Source organism: Phoca vitulina, unplaced genomic scaffold, assembly GCF_004348235.1.
Source record: "Phoca vitulina isolate PV1807 unplaced genomic scaffold, GSC_HSeal_1.0 scaffold24, whole genome shotgun sequence".
NCBI classification, from domain to species: domain Eukaryota; kingdom Metazoa; phylum Chordata; class Mammalia; order Carnivora; family Phocidae; genus Phoca; species Phoca vitulina.
Genome location: NW_022589727.1, coordinates 20,459,856 through 20,477,297, shown reverse-complemented (window position 1 = coordinate 20,477,297; position 17,442 = coordinate 20,459,856). Strand labels below are relative to the sequence as shown.

The 17,442-nt window shown below is 38.1% G+C and overlaps 1 protein-coding gene across 8 annotated transcripts in view; it reads left to right on the top strand.

Annotated features, from left to right (window-relative positions):
• GREB1L (GREB1 like retinoic acid receptor coactivator) overlaps positions 1 to 17,442 on the top strand; it is a 268,425-nt gene that overhangs the window by 81,074 nt on the left and 169,909 nt on the right. The window lies entirely within an intron of this gene.

The window sequence follows — 17,442 nt, the reverse complement described above, 5'->3', positions numbered from 1 at the left end:
TTAAATCAACCACGGAATACTATATAGCCATAAAAGAAAGAATGTGGAAGTTTTCTATATTCTGATATGTAAAGATCTCCAAGATTTATTGTCAAGTGAAAAATGTGAGATACAGAATGTTTGTAGTATGGTACCTCTTGTGTCAATACATACATTTATATATATGTGTGTGTATTTATATTACAATTCTATTCCATCTTCCCTCAGAAGAATAAATAAGAAACTGGTAATAGTTGTCCCTAGGGAGAACTATTGAATGAAAGAAGTTACTTTTCATTATATATACAGGCATAATTTGTTTTATGGTGCTTCACTCTATTGCTTTTCACAGATACTGCTTTTTTTTTTTTTTTTTTAACAAATTGAAGGTTTCTGGCAGCACTGCATTGAGCAAGTCTGTTAGTGCCATTTTTCCAACAGCATTTGCTCACTTCATGTCTCTGTCATATTTTGGTACTTCTCAGATATTATTAATTTTTTCATTATTATTATATTTGTTGTGATGTGATTAGTGTAATTAGTGATCTTTGATGTTACTATTGCAATTATTTTGAGGCATGATGAACTGTACCTATATAAAACAATGAACTTAATTGATCAATGTTGTGTGTGATCTGATTGGTCCACTGACCTGCTGTTTCCCCATCTCTCTCCCTCTCCTTGGGCCTCACTATCCCCTGAGACACAACAATATTAAAATTAAGCCAATTAATAATTACTCTATAGTGGTCTCTGAGTGTTCAAGTGAAAGGAAGAGCCACGTGTCTCTCATTTTAAATCAAAAGCTGGAAATGAATAGTGAGGAAGGCATGTTGAAAGCAGACATAGGCTCAAAGGTGGGCCTCTTGTTCCAAACAGCCAAGTTGTGAATGCAAAGGAAAAGTTCCTTTTTTTTTTTTTTTTTTAATAGAGCAAGAGAGCGGGAGTGGGAGGAACATGGTGGAGGAGAGGGGTAGAGAGAGAATCTTAAGTAGGCTCCATGCTTAGCATGGACCCTGATGTGGGGCTTGATCTCAAGACCCTGAGATCATGACCTGAGCTGAAATCAAGAGTCAGACACTTAACTGACTGAGCCACCCAGGCACCCTGTGAAGGAAATGTTTCTGAAGGAAATTAAAAGTGTTACTCCAGTGAACGCACAGTGATAAGAAAGTGAAACAGCCTTATTGCTGACATGGAGAAAGTTTGAGTGGTCTGGATAGAAGATCACATGAGCCACAACGTTCCCTTAAGCCAAAGTCTAATCCAGAGCAAGGCCTAATTCTCTTCAATTCTGGGAAGGTTGAGAGAGGTGAGGAAGCTGCAAGAGAAAAGTCTGAAGCTGGGAGAGGGTGGTTCATGAGATTTAAGGAAAGAAGCCACCTCCTAACATCAAAGTGCAAGGTGAAGCAGCAAGTGCTGTTGGAGAAGCTGCAGCCAGTGATCCAGAAGATTGAACCAGAATAATGAATGAAGTGGCTAACTGAAGAACAGATTTTCAATGTAGATGAAACAGCCTTCTATGGAAGAAGATGCCATCTTGGCCTTTCACAGTTAGAGAGGAGAAGTCAATGCCTGGCTTCAAAGCTTCAAAGGACAGGCTGGTTCTCTTATTAGGGACTAATGCAGCTGGTGACTTTAAGTAGAAGCCAGTGCTCCTTTGCCATTCTGACAATCCTAGGGCCCTGAAGAATTATGCGAAATCTACTCTGCCTGTGTTCTAGAAATGGAACAACAAAGCCTGGATGACAGTACATCTGCTTATAACATGGTTTACTGGATATTTTAAGGCCACTGTTGAGATCTACTGCTGAGAAGAAAAGATTCCTTTCAAAATATTACTGCTCACTGACAAGGCACCTGGTCACCCAAGAGCTCTGATGGAGATGTACAATGAGCTGAATGTGGTTTTCATGCCTGCTAACTCAACATCCATTCTGTAGCCCATGGATCAAAGGGCAATTTTGTCTTTCAAGTCTTATGATTTAAGAAGTATGTTTCATAAGGCCATAGCTGCCATAGACAGAATTGTTCTGATGGATCGGGGGAAGGTCAATTAAAAACCTTCTAGAAGGGATTCACCCTTCTAGATGCCATTAAGAACAGTGTGCAGTGTGTTGAAATGACAACAAAGAATTTAGAATATTACATGAACTTAGTTGGGAACGCAGTGGCAGGGTTTGAGAAGATTGACTCCAATTTGAAAGAAGTTCTACTGCGGGTAAAATGCTATTAAACAGTATCACATGCCACACAGAAATTACTCATAAAATGAAGAGTCATTCAGTGCAGCAAACTTCATTGTTTCTTGTGTTAAGAAATTGCTACAGCCACCCCAGCCTTCAACGACCACCACCCTGATCAGTCAGCATCCATCAACATGGAGGCAAGACCTTCTACCAGGAAAAAGTTTATGACTTGCTAAAAGCTCAGATGATGGTTAGCATTTTTTAGCAATAAAGTATTTTTAAATTAAGGTGGGTACATTGTTTTTAGATACAATGCTATTGTACACTTCATAGATGACACTCTAGTGTAAACATCATTTTTGTATGTACTGGGAGACCAAAAAATTCACTTGACTTGCTTATTGTGATATTTGCTTTATTGTGGGTGGTCTGGAACCAAACCTGTAATATTTCCAAGTATGCTTGTATATTGCTATGGGTGTACACCACCTACTAAAATATTAATTTTTTTAATTGTAAGAGAAATGTATATATAATCCACATCCTTGGGAAAGAAAGAGTTCCTGAATTTTCCAGAGATTAATGTATAGAATTTTGTAAGGGACAAATAGAATGTAAGGTATAGAAGTTGTAAGGGACCTCTAAAATTTATTCTTCGAAATGCTTAGATTTTTTAAAAGGACAACCTTACAGAAGTTTTTCAAAAGGTTACTATAGTTTATTAATTTCTTAATAAGTATAACTTTATCCTGATTATTTCGGTTATTTTCAATGTCTTAGTTTTGGGCCAAGCTATCGACTAGAACTGTGTACTCTGAAACTAAATGGCTCCAGATTGCTGAATATTTTAAGTTCTCTTGTCTCCTTTTTGAAGTTATTTTTCTGTCTTCACTGTGAGTGTCCATTTAAATTTTCACTTCTTTTTTTATTGTCCTTGTCCTTACCCCTGGCATCTCACTCCTTTTAATCTGTCAAAGCTAGGAATCATATATGCAGACTCATTCAAACTATGTCAAAATGAAAGGAAACAAGTTCGGGTAAGTGCCTGATGGCTTCCCTTGAGAGAAGTGCAAATACATTTAGAGTGTGAACTTTGTGCAGTCTGTTGTGTCTATTTGTATACTTATCTGCTTACTTTTAGACAGTGGACTGTGTTTACGGTAGTTGAGAATTCTGAGTCAGTGACCCCTAGAGAGAGAAGTTGTTACTGTACTTGAATTGTTGGGAAATTTGGGCATATACATACTTATGCTTCTTACCAATACATTTTTTTTTATAGAGAGAGCACACATGAGCAGGGGGTGGGGAGGGACAGAGGGAGAAAGAGAAGCAGACCCCCCACTATGTGGGGAACCTGACGCGGGGCTCTATCCCAGGACCCTGAGATCATGACCTGAGCCGAAGGCCCAGGCGCCCCTTATCAAAACTTCTTTAATGAAGTGACTGAACACTAGCACATAAATGTCCAATTCATTTTTACTGAACCTAACTGAAAAGCACTGTAATATCCTATCATTTTGGATTAGAGTAAAAGCTGCCTACAAGTTGAGTTTGTGGGAGGTTGAATGCAGATATATCTCTTTCTTCAGTTTCATGTGGCTCCTAGGAGAAAGTTATATCTTGATTAAATATGAAGGGCATTGTTCCTATGATAAAATAACAGGTAACTGGAAATTGTATCTAACTGGGAAATTTCATCTCTCTAAAAATCAACCAGAAAATAGTTTGTCGTGTTAACCCTTATAATTGAAAATGTGTCTAAGGGGAATTACTCCACTTTTCTGCTCTCGGAAACCATTTCTGGCATAAGCTGACCTTGGGCTGAGATGGTGACATGTGATGTCAGGGACCTGGGCCCTTTCTTTCTTTTGATCCTCTGTGTGTAACTTTCATTCCTGAAGATGCTTTATGGTCCAAGATAGCTGACTGCTTGAGCTCTAACCACCTTGTCCACAATCCTTCCCCACTCTCAGTAGTAATTTTATATTCTTTTTAAAAGTGAAACAGACTCTTAACTATAGAGAACAAACTGATGGTTACCAGATGGGACGTGTTGGCAGGGGGGAATGGGTGAAATAGGGGATGGGGATTAAAGAGTACACTTATCCTGATGAGCACTGGGTGATGTATAGGAATTGCTGAATCACTATATTGTATACCTGAAACTAATATAATACTGTATGTTAACTATACTGGAATTAAAATAAAAAACTTAAAAAAATAAAAATTAAATTAAAAACTTAATATTTTTTTTTAAAAAAAGGTGAATGTGCTGGGTAATCATGTAGTTTAGTGAATTAACCAAATTGCTTTTCATTAGAATGTCATATTAATTTTGTTTACAGTTGTAACACTGTAGTTAGTCATTAATACAAATCATCTCTTAATCTGATGTAATAGATGCCCAAAAAACAATAATAGGATAAGATGGCTACTACTTTCTAAAAAAGATTTGTGCTCTCTTTGACCCGGACCTCAAATATATGAAACTGGTCATTAAACAAGTTCTTCCCATTTAGGAACTTTGCTAGCAGTAAAATAGAGGTATCAACCAGCCTGTTGTTTCTTCCTCTTTCTCTAAATGTGCTGTCATTTCCCATTTGGCACATGTAGCCTTTTGGCAGATGTCTGCTCTTCTTTTTTTCTTTTTTCACCTCGCTGTCTCATACTTAAAGACTGGTCTAGCCACAAAATCCATTGAGCCATTCGGCTATGGAGTAAATCATGAAACTTTGCATTTCTGGGACAATTGTTAAAAATTAGAATTTATAGTGGGTGCCATAGGATTCATTGGTAAGGAAGTAGAAATAAAAGAATAGCTTATTAAAAAAAAATTGAAAAATATTATTTTTCTATGTTTTCAATCTATTCTTAAATTACCTCCTGGAGGGTCCAGGTGTTAGTGACAAAGGGTAAACAAAAGGCCTTAAGGCACGTGATTCTACAAATTCAAACACACAGAAACAGGGCAACACTTCCTTTACTATCCCATCCAAATTAATGGCATGACATTTACTCAAATGCTCCAACTAGGAACTTCCCCCTTATCCAAGGCTTTTCCTCAACTCTTCACATCCCATGTCCAGTGGGTCACTAAACCCTGCCAGTTCAGGAACCTGCAGAAGTCGAATAAATGATATCCATTTCCACTGCCCTTGTTAGTTCCTCATTGTCTCTTGCCAGACCATTTTAATCATCCCATTCCAACTCTCTGTTCTTTGACTCCTGTTCCTGTTCCTATTCCAGTGTCTTCCATTTGGTCCCATGAATTATCTTTTTGAAAAACAAATTTTATCATGTTACTCTTTTACCTCCAATTTTTAATGACTTCCCTTTATCTATTAAAAAAAATTTTTTAAGCCTCATTTCCTTTCCTAATGTTGCTTCATTCTTTAACCTAACTTCCTGCCATTCTGCCTTCATGCATTCAAGGACTCAGACACACACAAAGTGACACCTTCTTCTTTGGCCCCACTGTTTTCTTCATGTGGAATGTCTTCAACTGTACCCTTTCTCTGTCATGCAAACTCCTGCTCATCTTTGAAGTCCTAGGTGCCATTCTCATCCAGGCTTCTTGTATGTTCCCTATTACACCATGTATATTCTCTGTTACACCATGTGTGTTCTCTGTTGCACCATGTATGCTCTCCATTACATCATGTGTGTTCTGTTACACTATGTATGTTCTCTGTTGCATGCTTCTATCTGCCTCCTCTACACTCAGGGAAGACATTGCTAACTGATGGTGATACTTCCCCACCAAGCCTGGACATGGCCTCCACATTCTTGATTAAAACCATTTTACAGGTGGCTGCTACCAATGGATCAGAATTGATCCAAATTCAACCTAACTTGAGGCCATTTGCACCATGTATGCTCTCTATTATGCCATGGATGTTCTTGGTTGCACTATGTGTGTTCTCTATTATACCATGTATGTTCCCTGTTGTACTATGTGTGTTCTGTATTACATCACATATATTTTTGTTACACCATGTATGTTCTCTGTTGCACTATGTGTGTTCTCTATTACATCATGTATGTTCTCTGTTGTACCATGTGTGCTCTCTATTATGTCATGCATGTTCTCTATTACACAGTATATGTTCTCTATTACACTATATGTTCTCTATTTTACTATGTGTGTTCACTGTTACACCATGTATGTTCTCTGTTGCACTATGTGTGTTCTCTATTACATCATGCATGTTCTCTATTATACATGTGTGCTCTCTATTATGTCATGCACATTCACTGTTGCACCATGTATGTTCTCTGTTACACCATGTGTGTTCTCTGTTGCACCATGTGTGCTCTCTGTTACTATAAGTAAGGCTGTCTGAGTTGTGAACTTCTAGATGGTAGTCTTATTCATGAATCTATCCTCAGCATCTATAGCAATGCTTGGAGACTATAGGAACAAAATAAGTATTCATTGAATTGAGTGCAAAAGAAAACAAGTACAGAATGTGCTTTGTGTATCCCAAAAAGACCCCAACCTGAAGACAGTGCAAAGGTAACCAGGAAACCAGGTGGTGAAGCTGAGCTGGATGAGGCAGAATGTAGCACACACAAGCCAGCGATAGTTCAAATAATGTCATGAGAAATTATCTGTTTCCAGCCCCTGTGTCACCCTGGCCTGCCCTGTTCTTCTTTGCTTGTTCTGCTTAATTTCCTCATTCTTTTCTCTTGGTCATTCAGTAGTGTCCATTTAGCTCAATTTATTGGGCCTACTCCGTTTTTAGCACCAAAGGCTGCTATATCGTGTGTGTATGTGTGTGTGAGTGTGTGTGTGTGTATGTGTGTGAAGATAAACTCCCAGAGGGATGTCTGGGTGGCTCAGTCAGTTAAGCGTCTGCCTTCAGCTCGGATCATGATCCCAGCATTGGGCTCCCTGCTCAGCGGAGAGTTTGCTTCTCCCTCCCCCTGCTCTTGTGCTCTCATTCATTCTCTCTCTCTCTCTCTCCCACTCAAATAAAGAAAATCTTAAAAAAAAAAAAAAGATAAACTCCCAGAAATAGAGCTGGAAGTATCCACTTAGAGAGTTGTGTGAATGAGGGGGGAAAGGGGCAACAGAGAATGAATAGTAATCTGTTGTTATGTCCTGAGTGTTTGCCAAATGCCAGGATTTACATTTAATCCTTACAACATCCTGTAATGTAATAGGCACCATTATTATCCCTAATCTACAGATGAAGTAACTGAGGCAAAGAGAGACTGAATCATATGCACCCATGGAAACAGGGGAGCTGGAATCCAGTGAATGCGTGTCTTAATCCAAAGTCAGTTCTATGAACACAATTAGTGTTAAATAGTTGTAATGGACCACATTACAACGGATCCTTGTCTTACAAAGATATCTCTGAAGGGCAAAAGACTGAAATGTTTGTTTTTCCCTGAGTTTTTGTGAGCACTGGTAGGGTTTGTTTTGTTTTGTTTTGGCTTTTTTTTTTTTTAAAGACTTGATTTTTTTAGAGCAATTTTAGGTTCATAGCAAAATTAAGGGGAAGGTACAGAGGTTTCCCATATACACTGGTGGGTTTTTCTTATCAAGGATTTAACACCAAGGATCATTATAGGCTAGAGAGTATTACTCTTGAACTTGGACTTAATCTCAAGGTCCCCTTCCCAGGTATTACACACCTGGCCTCTGGCAGAACTGACAGCCTGTTACTCAGTTTCCATTCTGACTAGCTAAAGTGTTTATTAATCTTGACAAGGTGCTATATGATGTATACAAGACAAACAAAAACAATGAGGAATGGTCCTTGTCACCCACCCCCCTCTCCCCCAGCACACACGCAATCCTGTTGGGAAGATGAGCCATTCACAAAAGAACTATTAACCAACAATGTGGTGCTGTTGGTGATGCAAGCCCTGGGGAGATTTCTGGGTCCTCAGCTAGTGACAGAGTTCCCCATTAGCCCTCTGAATTCCCCATCTGGCCCTCTCTCCTGTTTTACTTTTACCACCAGCTCATTCTCCATTGATTTCCAGCTTCTCTAAATTCATACTCTGTGATCTGTTCTATATTCAAACTGCTTAGGGTCCCTCATTACCACAAAGATTTTCCTAGGTCTTTATCCTGGATATACTTCTTTCCCCCTAAATCTTCAGAGGGATAATCAATCCTGAATAGAACTCTAATTTAAGAAATTTAAGAAAAACCAAAACTAAGTTGCTCATTGCAGACAGAACATGTGGGTCCTGGCTGTGGGTCAGCCACCAGTCATTCTGCTTGGCTGGAGGAGGCCCCACGATAGGTCATGCAGTGACAGTCTGTCCTTCCAACCATACCAACGGAAGCACCAATGAGCTGGGTCCCTGGCCTTCGAGGGCTGGCCTCACTGTTTGGGGATTGGAAGGATAAACAAATATTTTCACAGGGTGCGTCCAGAACTGAGTAGTCAAGGTCATTGTGGTGCAAACAGAACACATGGTGTCAGCGTGTCCTAGTGTCTGGGCTCAAGTGGCCTTTCTTGGCAGCATCTATAAAGAACACAGAGCATGCCATAACCTCGACTGTTGATGTTGGGTGTGCTTTTGCCACAGCTTAGTGAGATTTCTAGATCTGTTTCCATTTTGTGTAGATTGCTTTGAAAGTGGAGCCAGGCTTGCATTTTCTGTGGATTGGGCCTTTGCCCAGTGTGCTTTGCTCCTCCACTTGAAACCAACCTACAGTGCTCTTGTTCATTTGTTCCACCCAAGGAAGTAGCAGGTCCTCACGGGGGATCTCAAACAGCCTTCGGTTTCTTTCACAGGTCGGGGTAAGAGTAAGAGTACCTGAATATACCTAAATCTCTCTTTGAAAAAACTTCACTATGATGAGTCTGGAAAAAAAAATTTTAATGGAGTGTTGATAGCACTTTCTTCTTTGACACACCTCATTTTTCGGTTGGTAACGTAATGCAATTTTTTTGTTTTTTGCTTTCCCAAATCGCCGTGATGTAAGTAAGAAGTACTGAAGAACTGTTAGGATAAAAAAGTTTCCGACTTTTCTTGTCTTTTAATGGGAATGTCCGTCTACATACAGTATAGTATTTAACACTTTCTAATTACATATACTGTTTCATGACTTGGAGAATATTCTCTTTTCAAAATAGACACCAGGCCAACTTATCTGCAAAGTTTAAATCAGTGCCTTGTCATTAGCAAACTTCACTTACTAGTTTAGTCAAGTCTAAGCTGCACAATGGTTGAATTGGCGACCATTATATTTGTTTAACTGCTGTAAAGTAAGTTTGCAACAATAGATGCTTGCACTTAAATAGCCTGCAGAGCACTGGGGCCCTATCAATCATGCAGAGATTTCCCTCCTGCTGTCTCTTCTGATGGACAATTCTGCTGATGTGGATATTCAAAAAGAAGGGATCAGGAAGAACAGATGATGGATAAAGACAGTCTTCTGTCTTGAGAGGAAATCAGAGAAATCCTTTTAAGGAATTTCTTTGTCTTGGTGTCAGAAGATTAATTATGCTCGTGTGAGAACAGCTTTCCCATTGGGTGAAAAGAGACATTATCCTTCTGACTTGTGACAGAAGATTTTTTTCAAAGAAAGAGAGTTAAAGATTTCAGACTATCTGAAATCTTCTTCTGTTGTTTTCTAAGCATCCTCCAGGACTGTTGGATTACATCCATGACATTGTGATGTTCAACAAGTAATTAATGAATCAAGAATTTTTGTTTCCAGAAACTCCTCCTCCTTGTTCTCATGCAGATCTCTTCAGAGGCCTTAATACCTGAGCTTGTACATCAGATTTTAAAATCACATGACAATAGTATAGATGATAACTTATTATCAGCCAGGAATGGAAGCTTGTTATAATAATATGGAAGAAGAGACACTGCAATACAACCAAAAACTTGTACAGTGGTTTGGTAAACACAATTTTTAACAAGGCAAATATAATCTGAAAAGGTATCTTTTAAAAAATTCAACTCTTAATTGTCTCATTTAATGTAGTTGTAAATAGTGATAATGTTTAAGATATTTACATTCCTTGAAACTTCTCGGAGCATAACAAAGGAGTATTCAGAAAAACCTTTGAAAGTTAGAGACAAAACACATTGCATAAAGCATAACAATAATAAAGTGTTTCCTATAACTTTATTTTCCAGGTAACTGAAGCCTCAAAACTTAAAAAAAATTATTTCATTGAAAGATCTACCTAAAATACATTACTTAGTACTCTGCCTTTTAAATAATGCACATTAACTGACTCAGGGTCCTCATTATAATGGTCTGCTATTCTGGTTCACCGAATTACAGTGATGTCTGGAGTGACTGTTGAAGTATTTAGTGTAGGGTTATTTACCTCTATTCTAAATAGCCTGAGTAGTGCTCTCACTCTCTCTCTCTCTATTGATTACTGTCTACTTTTTGTAGATATGGAGTCTCGTTCCTTTAGGTGAGTTATCACTTTTCCCTGGAACCAGTGTGTCATGTTGCTGGTAAACTGCTATTTTGCTTCCTACCTGAGGGTTAGCCCACACCTACAATGCAAATTAGTTACATTTCTCTCTTTGTTTCACTGTGAAAACTTATTTTTCTCTTATTTCCAGGTGCTTGACTGGTTCAAGGCTAGGTGGTTGAGGTTTCCCAGAAATCTGATGTCTGGAAGGAGGCATTACCATGTACACACACACCTATATGCACTACACACATGCACACGTGTGTTCATTTACTAATTGTATCCAATATTAATACTCTGTTCAATGTGTTATGTTAGTGACTTTGTGAAAACTGTATCACCAGTGGCATACTTTTACATCTGAGCCTTGAGAATAGATTTGCAGTGACTACTCCACTTTAGACACTTCCCTACCTTTCCTAGGACCCTAACACTACTGCTGGGAAATTGTAGCTACACCCTGGTTTTAAATTAAAAATAAACTATTGGATTGCGTGAAAAAAATCCTTAAATTTAGCATTAAATATTAGCTGATGTTAGCAATTGTAATTTTTGCAGTAACTACAGTAATTGTAGGGCCAGATTCAGATCTTCGTGAGAATTCATAGCAAAGACCGAGTGACTAAGTAAGTCTTACTTTAACTCACACTTGATAGTAATACCTAGAAGAACAGATTTAAGTTCAAAATTTGGGATTCTTGAGTTTCACACAGATCTAAAATTTTATATATTACCAGTTCTATTTTTGGTTATTTTTAAAGATGATAAACCAAAGTGATGATTTTCATGAAACACACAAAGTGTTTCATAAACAACACCATGAAATAGAGGTCCAGAAGTAGATGCAATCCCTTTTCTCCTTTTGAAAGAGGGACCATTTTGCATTTTGTCTTCAAGAAAATCATCCCGTTATGCTACCCTTGCATTCTAGCAGGATGAGTTTACCTTTAAGAGGGATTTTATTAAAACTGGAGGTGATTGTCTCAGTAACATAGGGCATTTAAAGAAAAAAACAGTTTACTAATTAATAAAAAATATAGCCAGTTATAGAAAATGTTTCCCTCTTTGTCTTTCTGACCCTGCTGTTAAAGGAGAACAATCAGTTTATCACCACCAGCTGCATGAATTCAATGGAAAGGAACTTCGGGTTTTCTCCTTCCTAAACCCTTGCTAAATTGTTCTGGCAGTACATAAAAGTGGGTCATTTGTACCTAAAATACTTTACCAATGCTCCATTAATCTTAGTGATGGTGTTCTCTTTTTTCCTGCAAGAAGCAGGATGAAGGGATATTATGGGGAAAAAAGAGAAGGTAAGCATTTTTTTAAATGGATGTGTAAATGAAGAGGGAAAAGCCATTTAATATTTTGTAGCCTGGTTTTTGTTTTTTATTTTTTTTGCTATTGAATACAAGATCAAAATATCAATGATTGTTTTGTGGTTTAATTTATATTATTTATTAATAACATGTAATCCCATCAGGATTAAGAGGAATGTTTTGATAATTTGTGAAAAAGATAGCATTTGTCTTGGATATATACCAAGAAGATCTTTAGTCTAGAAACAAATGGTGTGTCAGACCAAAATAATGTGAAAAGATAGATGAATCAAGGACAAAGGATGTTTTCCTTTGGTCATTTTGTTTTAAATGTAAAAGTTTTATCACTGTCCTGCTTAATCACAATGATTAAAAGGAAAAATAAATTAACCTAAGATTCAGGGTTTCTCAGCTGTTAAACAAATCTTATAAAGACCTGGGCTATAGTCTCTATAATGTGCTTTGTATTTCTTAAAATAATATCTTTAATAAATTGTTTTCTATCCAAACAGTGAGAGAATGCTAGATGGGCAAGGCTGCATTGACCTTCCCTCTTGGTCTTGTCTGTTGATTGGCAGGTTTCAAAGGTTAAACTAGCTACAGATGAAATGTAATCATTAGTGACTTGGTTCCTTTCCAGATCCCTTTGGAAACTGCAGTAAGCCAACTTTGTTCATTTATAAAGAAGAAAGAAAAGTCATTCCCTGAGCAGTTTGGAATGAGAAGCAGCCGCTGTCTCCTTCCTTCTTACCTAAATAAACAAGCTAAATGGAAAAATAAACTTTACTTTTTCACATCTGGTACAAAGCTTCCTCTTTTGTTGAAAGTTCACATGCTCCGTTTGCTATGCCTGGTCGTGTGAATCAGGTGTCTTCCTTCCTTCTGTAAAGTGACTTGTGTAATTATAATAAGGAAAGATTCTGAATGTTTTAACAGTCCAAGAACATCATTATATAGAAACAAACAAAGCCCTCATATTGGGAATGACATCAGATGATGTTTGACCCAGCCTCCCACATATGTTAGTAGTAAAGCAACAACGGGACCTTATGCCAACGATACAGCTAGAAAACTAGAATAGGCAAACATATTCTGCTGGGTCTCCCTTAAGTCAAGACAGATTATACTTATTTGTGTGTGAGCTCTTCTTAATGTGACTAATCTTTCAATTTCCCTTTATGGCATACACTGACTGACAACCCAGAACAGGATGTCACAGGCAACAGTACTGTGATTCTGAGGCACACGGGTATTTACTAACCACCAGGATACTGCTAATCATGAAAATTTACCTTTGCAGACTCCCCTTATGTCTTTCTATCCTCACCTCCACCCTTCTGTGCTCCTAGACCACTTACTCAGAACTCCCCTCCTTTCTGGCCTCCCTTCTGTAGTGAACTACTTTAATAATTGGTATTTAGTAATACTGCAGTTTTTCTGTTTAACTTTTCCATGAAATGGGAGTGTCATTTGCAGTCTTCTTTACCTCAGAATTCCACAGGCTTGATGCCTCTTATTATAGAGTTGAACATTCCACAATGTTCTTCAGCTATACAACCTTCATGTAACACAGAATCAAATTACTATTACTTGAAGCTTGGTTAGAAGCTATTTGGGAGGTGGTGGAATATAAAACCTAGAGGAGTTGGGGTTTTGTTTTTTTTGGGGGGGATGCCAAATATAATGTTTCATCCAAATGATTTTTGTGAGGTTTTATGAGAATAGTATTTCCCCAGGAAATTGTTGGGATTGTTTTTAGTGTGCCAATTGATTTTTTTTTTTTTTTTAGGTTTTACAGTTAAAAACCTAGTGTCTAATTTTTTTTGGATGCTTTTGTTCCCTGCTAGGGCCAGTCTGAGAGGGAGAGGTAAAGGTCAAATGCCACAGGCATCCAAAAAGTGGTGGGGGTGTACACGATGCTTATCCCAGGAGCAATTTGCTGTTGTCATGGCAAAATGGTTTTTCTAACTCTCTTGTGCTCTTACATACCTTCTTTGAGCATAACTAGAGTGGCAGGGGGCTTAGGAGGAACCATCATTGTTTTTTTTTTCATTTTCCAAATGAAGGGATTGAAGCACAAAGTAGTCAAGTAGCCAGTCCTAAGATCAGACAATGAGGTTTTTTCCTTTCTTTTTAATGTGTCTGGCTAATTGTTATAAATAAGCATCCCATTTAACAATCATATATAATTTTGATCCCCCCCCCCCTTTTTCCAAGGAGGTAATTTTCAAACTCTAATGTCATAGAATCATCTGAGGTTAGGGTTGCCTATTTGCTAAATCTAGCAACACTTTCCAGGGTATCCAAAATGCAGATTCCTGAGTCCTTTCTAGAACTAGTGATTCATAAATCTCTGAGAGAGAGGGTAAGGAACCTACATGGTAAATATGTTCATCAGGTGATTCTGATGCAGTCCTTGAACTAGACTTTGTGAGAAACACTGATCTAAGTGATGCTGAGCTTTAACAGTGTCTCAATGGGAGCGTTGGTTTCATCAAGAAAAATTACTAGTAGTTCCAGCCAGATTTTCTGTTTAGTTACATTCAAGTCAAATACAGCCCATGCTGTAGCAGTTGCTGAAACAAATAGGAACATCCATTCTATTCTTCCCCTCTATGACTCCTGATTTATTGCTCAGCACTTTCTACCATCACCACCATTACTATCCAACTAGCAAAGTGACTTTAAGAGCCTCTCTGGGCACCCAAATTGGCAGGACGACCCACCCCACCTCACCTGACTGTTGATTATCTCCATCTATAGCTGTGATCACTTGTTTTTTTTTCCTGCTATTCTTTTTTTTTAAAGATTTTATTTATTTAGCAGAGAGGGAGAGAGAGAAAGCAAGCACAAGCAGGGGGAGCAGCAGGCAAAGGGAGAAGCAGGCTCCCTGCTAAGCAGGGAGCCTGACTTGGGGCTCGATCCCAGGACCCTGGGATCATGACCTGAGCTGAAGGCAGATGCTTAACCTGCTGAACCACCCAGGCGTCCCATCTTCCTGCTATTCTTTTTAGGGTTCTCCTTAGTTTATTCACTTTTTAATCCCAAAATAAAGAGCACTTTGTCTTTCAATTTATATACCATTGGTCCACATACCTCAACTCCATTAATTAGAAAATTCCTTATATTTTGCTTCTCAACAGAGATTTTTCCCAGGATGTGTAATGGAAGGAAAAGTGATAAGGAAGAGTGAAGATCATATTCCTGGATGAAAAGTTGTCATTCTGGATTAAGCTTTAAATTGATATTTTTTAAAAAAAGATTTATTTGAGAGAGAGAGCGCGCGAGCGTGCGATCATCTGCATGTGTGCATGGGGGGAAGGGCAGAGGGAGAGAATCTTCAGGCAGACTCTCCACTGAGTGTGAAGCCCAATGTGGGCGTCGATCCCACAACCCATGAGATCATGACCTGAGCTGAAACCAAGGGTCAGACGCTTAACCGACTGAACCACCCACGCACCCCAAGCTTTAAATTTATCTTATTAGAAAATCTGACATTTAAAAAATGCAATTAGTAAAGCCAGAACTTAATTGTATATAATCAGAATGGAGTGAGTTAGGAATCACATTTTCTTTTAGTCTGACTTCTGTAGTAGACCAGGAATAACTTAAAAAATTATTTTCAAACCTCAATAATGGATATCATTCTGACCTCAGAAGTCTCTAATTAGGATACTTATAATCTGTATAAGTAAATTCATGTTTAACCAGTGTAACATTTGTTCTTTCTCTCTTGAGTTTTAATTAACAATCTTGGTTACAGCTTGGACCATTTTACCTGTTCTTTTCTGTTGGAGAACATAGTGTGACTTAGCTTGAAGAACGCACATATAGGGTTTAAAGGATGATAGGTTTGTATCAGCACTTGTTTTTAAAGATTTTATTTATTTATTTGACAGAGAGAGAGAGACAGTGACAGAGGGAACACAAGCAGGGGGAGTGTGAGAGGGAGAAACAGGCTTCCTGCTGAGCAGGGAGCCTAATGTGGGGCTCGATCCCAGGACCCTGGGATCATGACCTGAGCCAAAGGCAGACGCCCAATGACTGAGCCACCCAGGCACCCCCGATTATATTTTTTAAATAAATTTTACAAAAATTTTAACTCTTTTTCTAATGTTGTTATGATTATATAACTTCCAAACCTAGAGGAGAGGTGAAGCCAGAAAGCTGTTAGGAGTTCAGACTCACAGAACTTTTCCAATGTTTTTCCACTTGAACATATATGAAGTCAAAGTTTTCACCTGGCCTAACAGCTGCGGGTGACATCAGCCCATTAGGTGTGAACCACTGCCTTCTGTGTCAGTGAAGCCTTCCTTATGACCCTATTAGGGTTTGACAAAACAATGGGAGTACCTCTCAAAGGGAAAGTGGGAGCTGAACTACTTGTGTTCTTGGTGAGGGGTGATTATTTATCAAACTGAGGAGGTATGATGAGAAATTGATTTTCAAATAGAAATTACAGGGAAAGGTTCTCATTATTATACCTCAAATTTGACTTATAGGCTTTTAGGACTATTTAAATGATCAGAACCCTTCTTGCCTGTCTGCTTATCTGTTATTGATAGGTGGTCTTTAAATACATTGGTAAAATTTCAGACTGATTGATGGTCTGTACACTTGAATGTGTTGAGTGGAAGGCCATTTGATCCAATATTATTCTTCTTGTCAGTAACCATGTCTTCTTACAGGACTTTCAATAAGTAATTATTTCTACTTTACATCAGCATTATTCAGCTTAGCACTATATATATCTAGTGAATAAAACTGGCAAACAATATTGGAAGTTATTAAGTTTATTGAGCATAATTCCCTAACACCCCCCTCAAAACAAAAGAAAACAAACAGCAGCAAATATCAGCCTCCTCCACATGGAAGTAAATAAGGTTTTCCTTCCACATTTTAAAATTTAAGCATCTCAACTGTAGTTGAGTTTAAACTTTACGGCAAGAGCCAAACAAGCATGGGAAGTGATGGAAAATGTCCGGGAAATTATACCATGGCCTAATGTTTTCCTGCTTTTCATTTTGGCAATTCATACTTAAAAGTTTTACTTATTTTCTTTGTAAATGAGGTAACAACGTGGAAGAAAAAATCACATACAGTTGGAGAGATTCAAGTTTTTCTAGTTGGTATTTAATGTACTGGTGCTCGTGAGCAGAGTGGTACATTGAAATGGTGTGTATAACAAATTTTAAAGTCATTACATGCCTTCGAAATGTCAGGAAGAATAAAAGGGAAAAAGGCCAGCCTATCTGGTTCATGTATTTTGGTCACGAACATGTTATATTCAAGAACTATGTTTAGGTCCCTGTTCTTCTAGGATAACTTCTTCAAACACAACTTAGGTGGATTTATTATTTTTTTTTAATAATTACACTTAAGCACCTGATGATCTAATGAAGACAATTTCTTAATGTGTCAAAATGAGCTCTTTGTATCTTGTTTGAATCTTTTGTTGCCTTAAGCTAATCTGCTTTAGGGGTCTCAAATCCAGGCATTTTACAATGCAGACTCTAGCAATGGCATTCATTTGGAATGCTGCCTTTT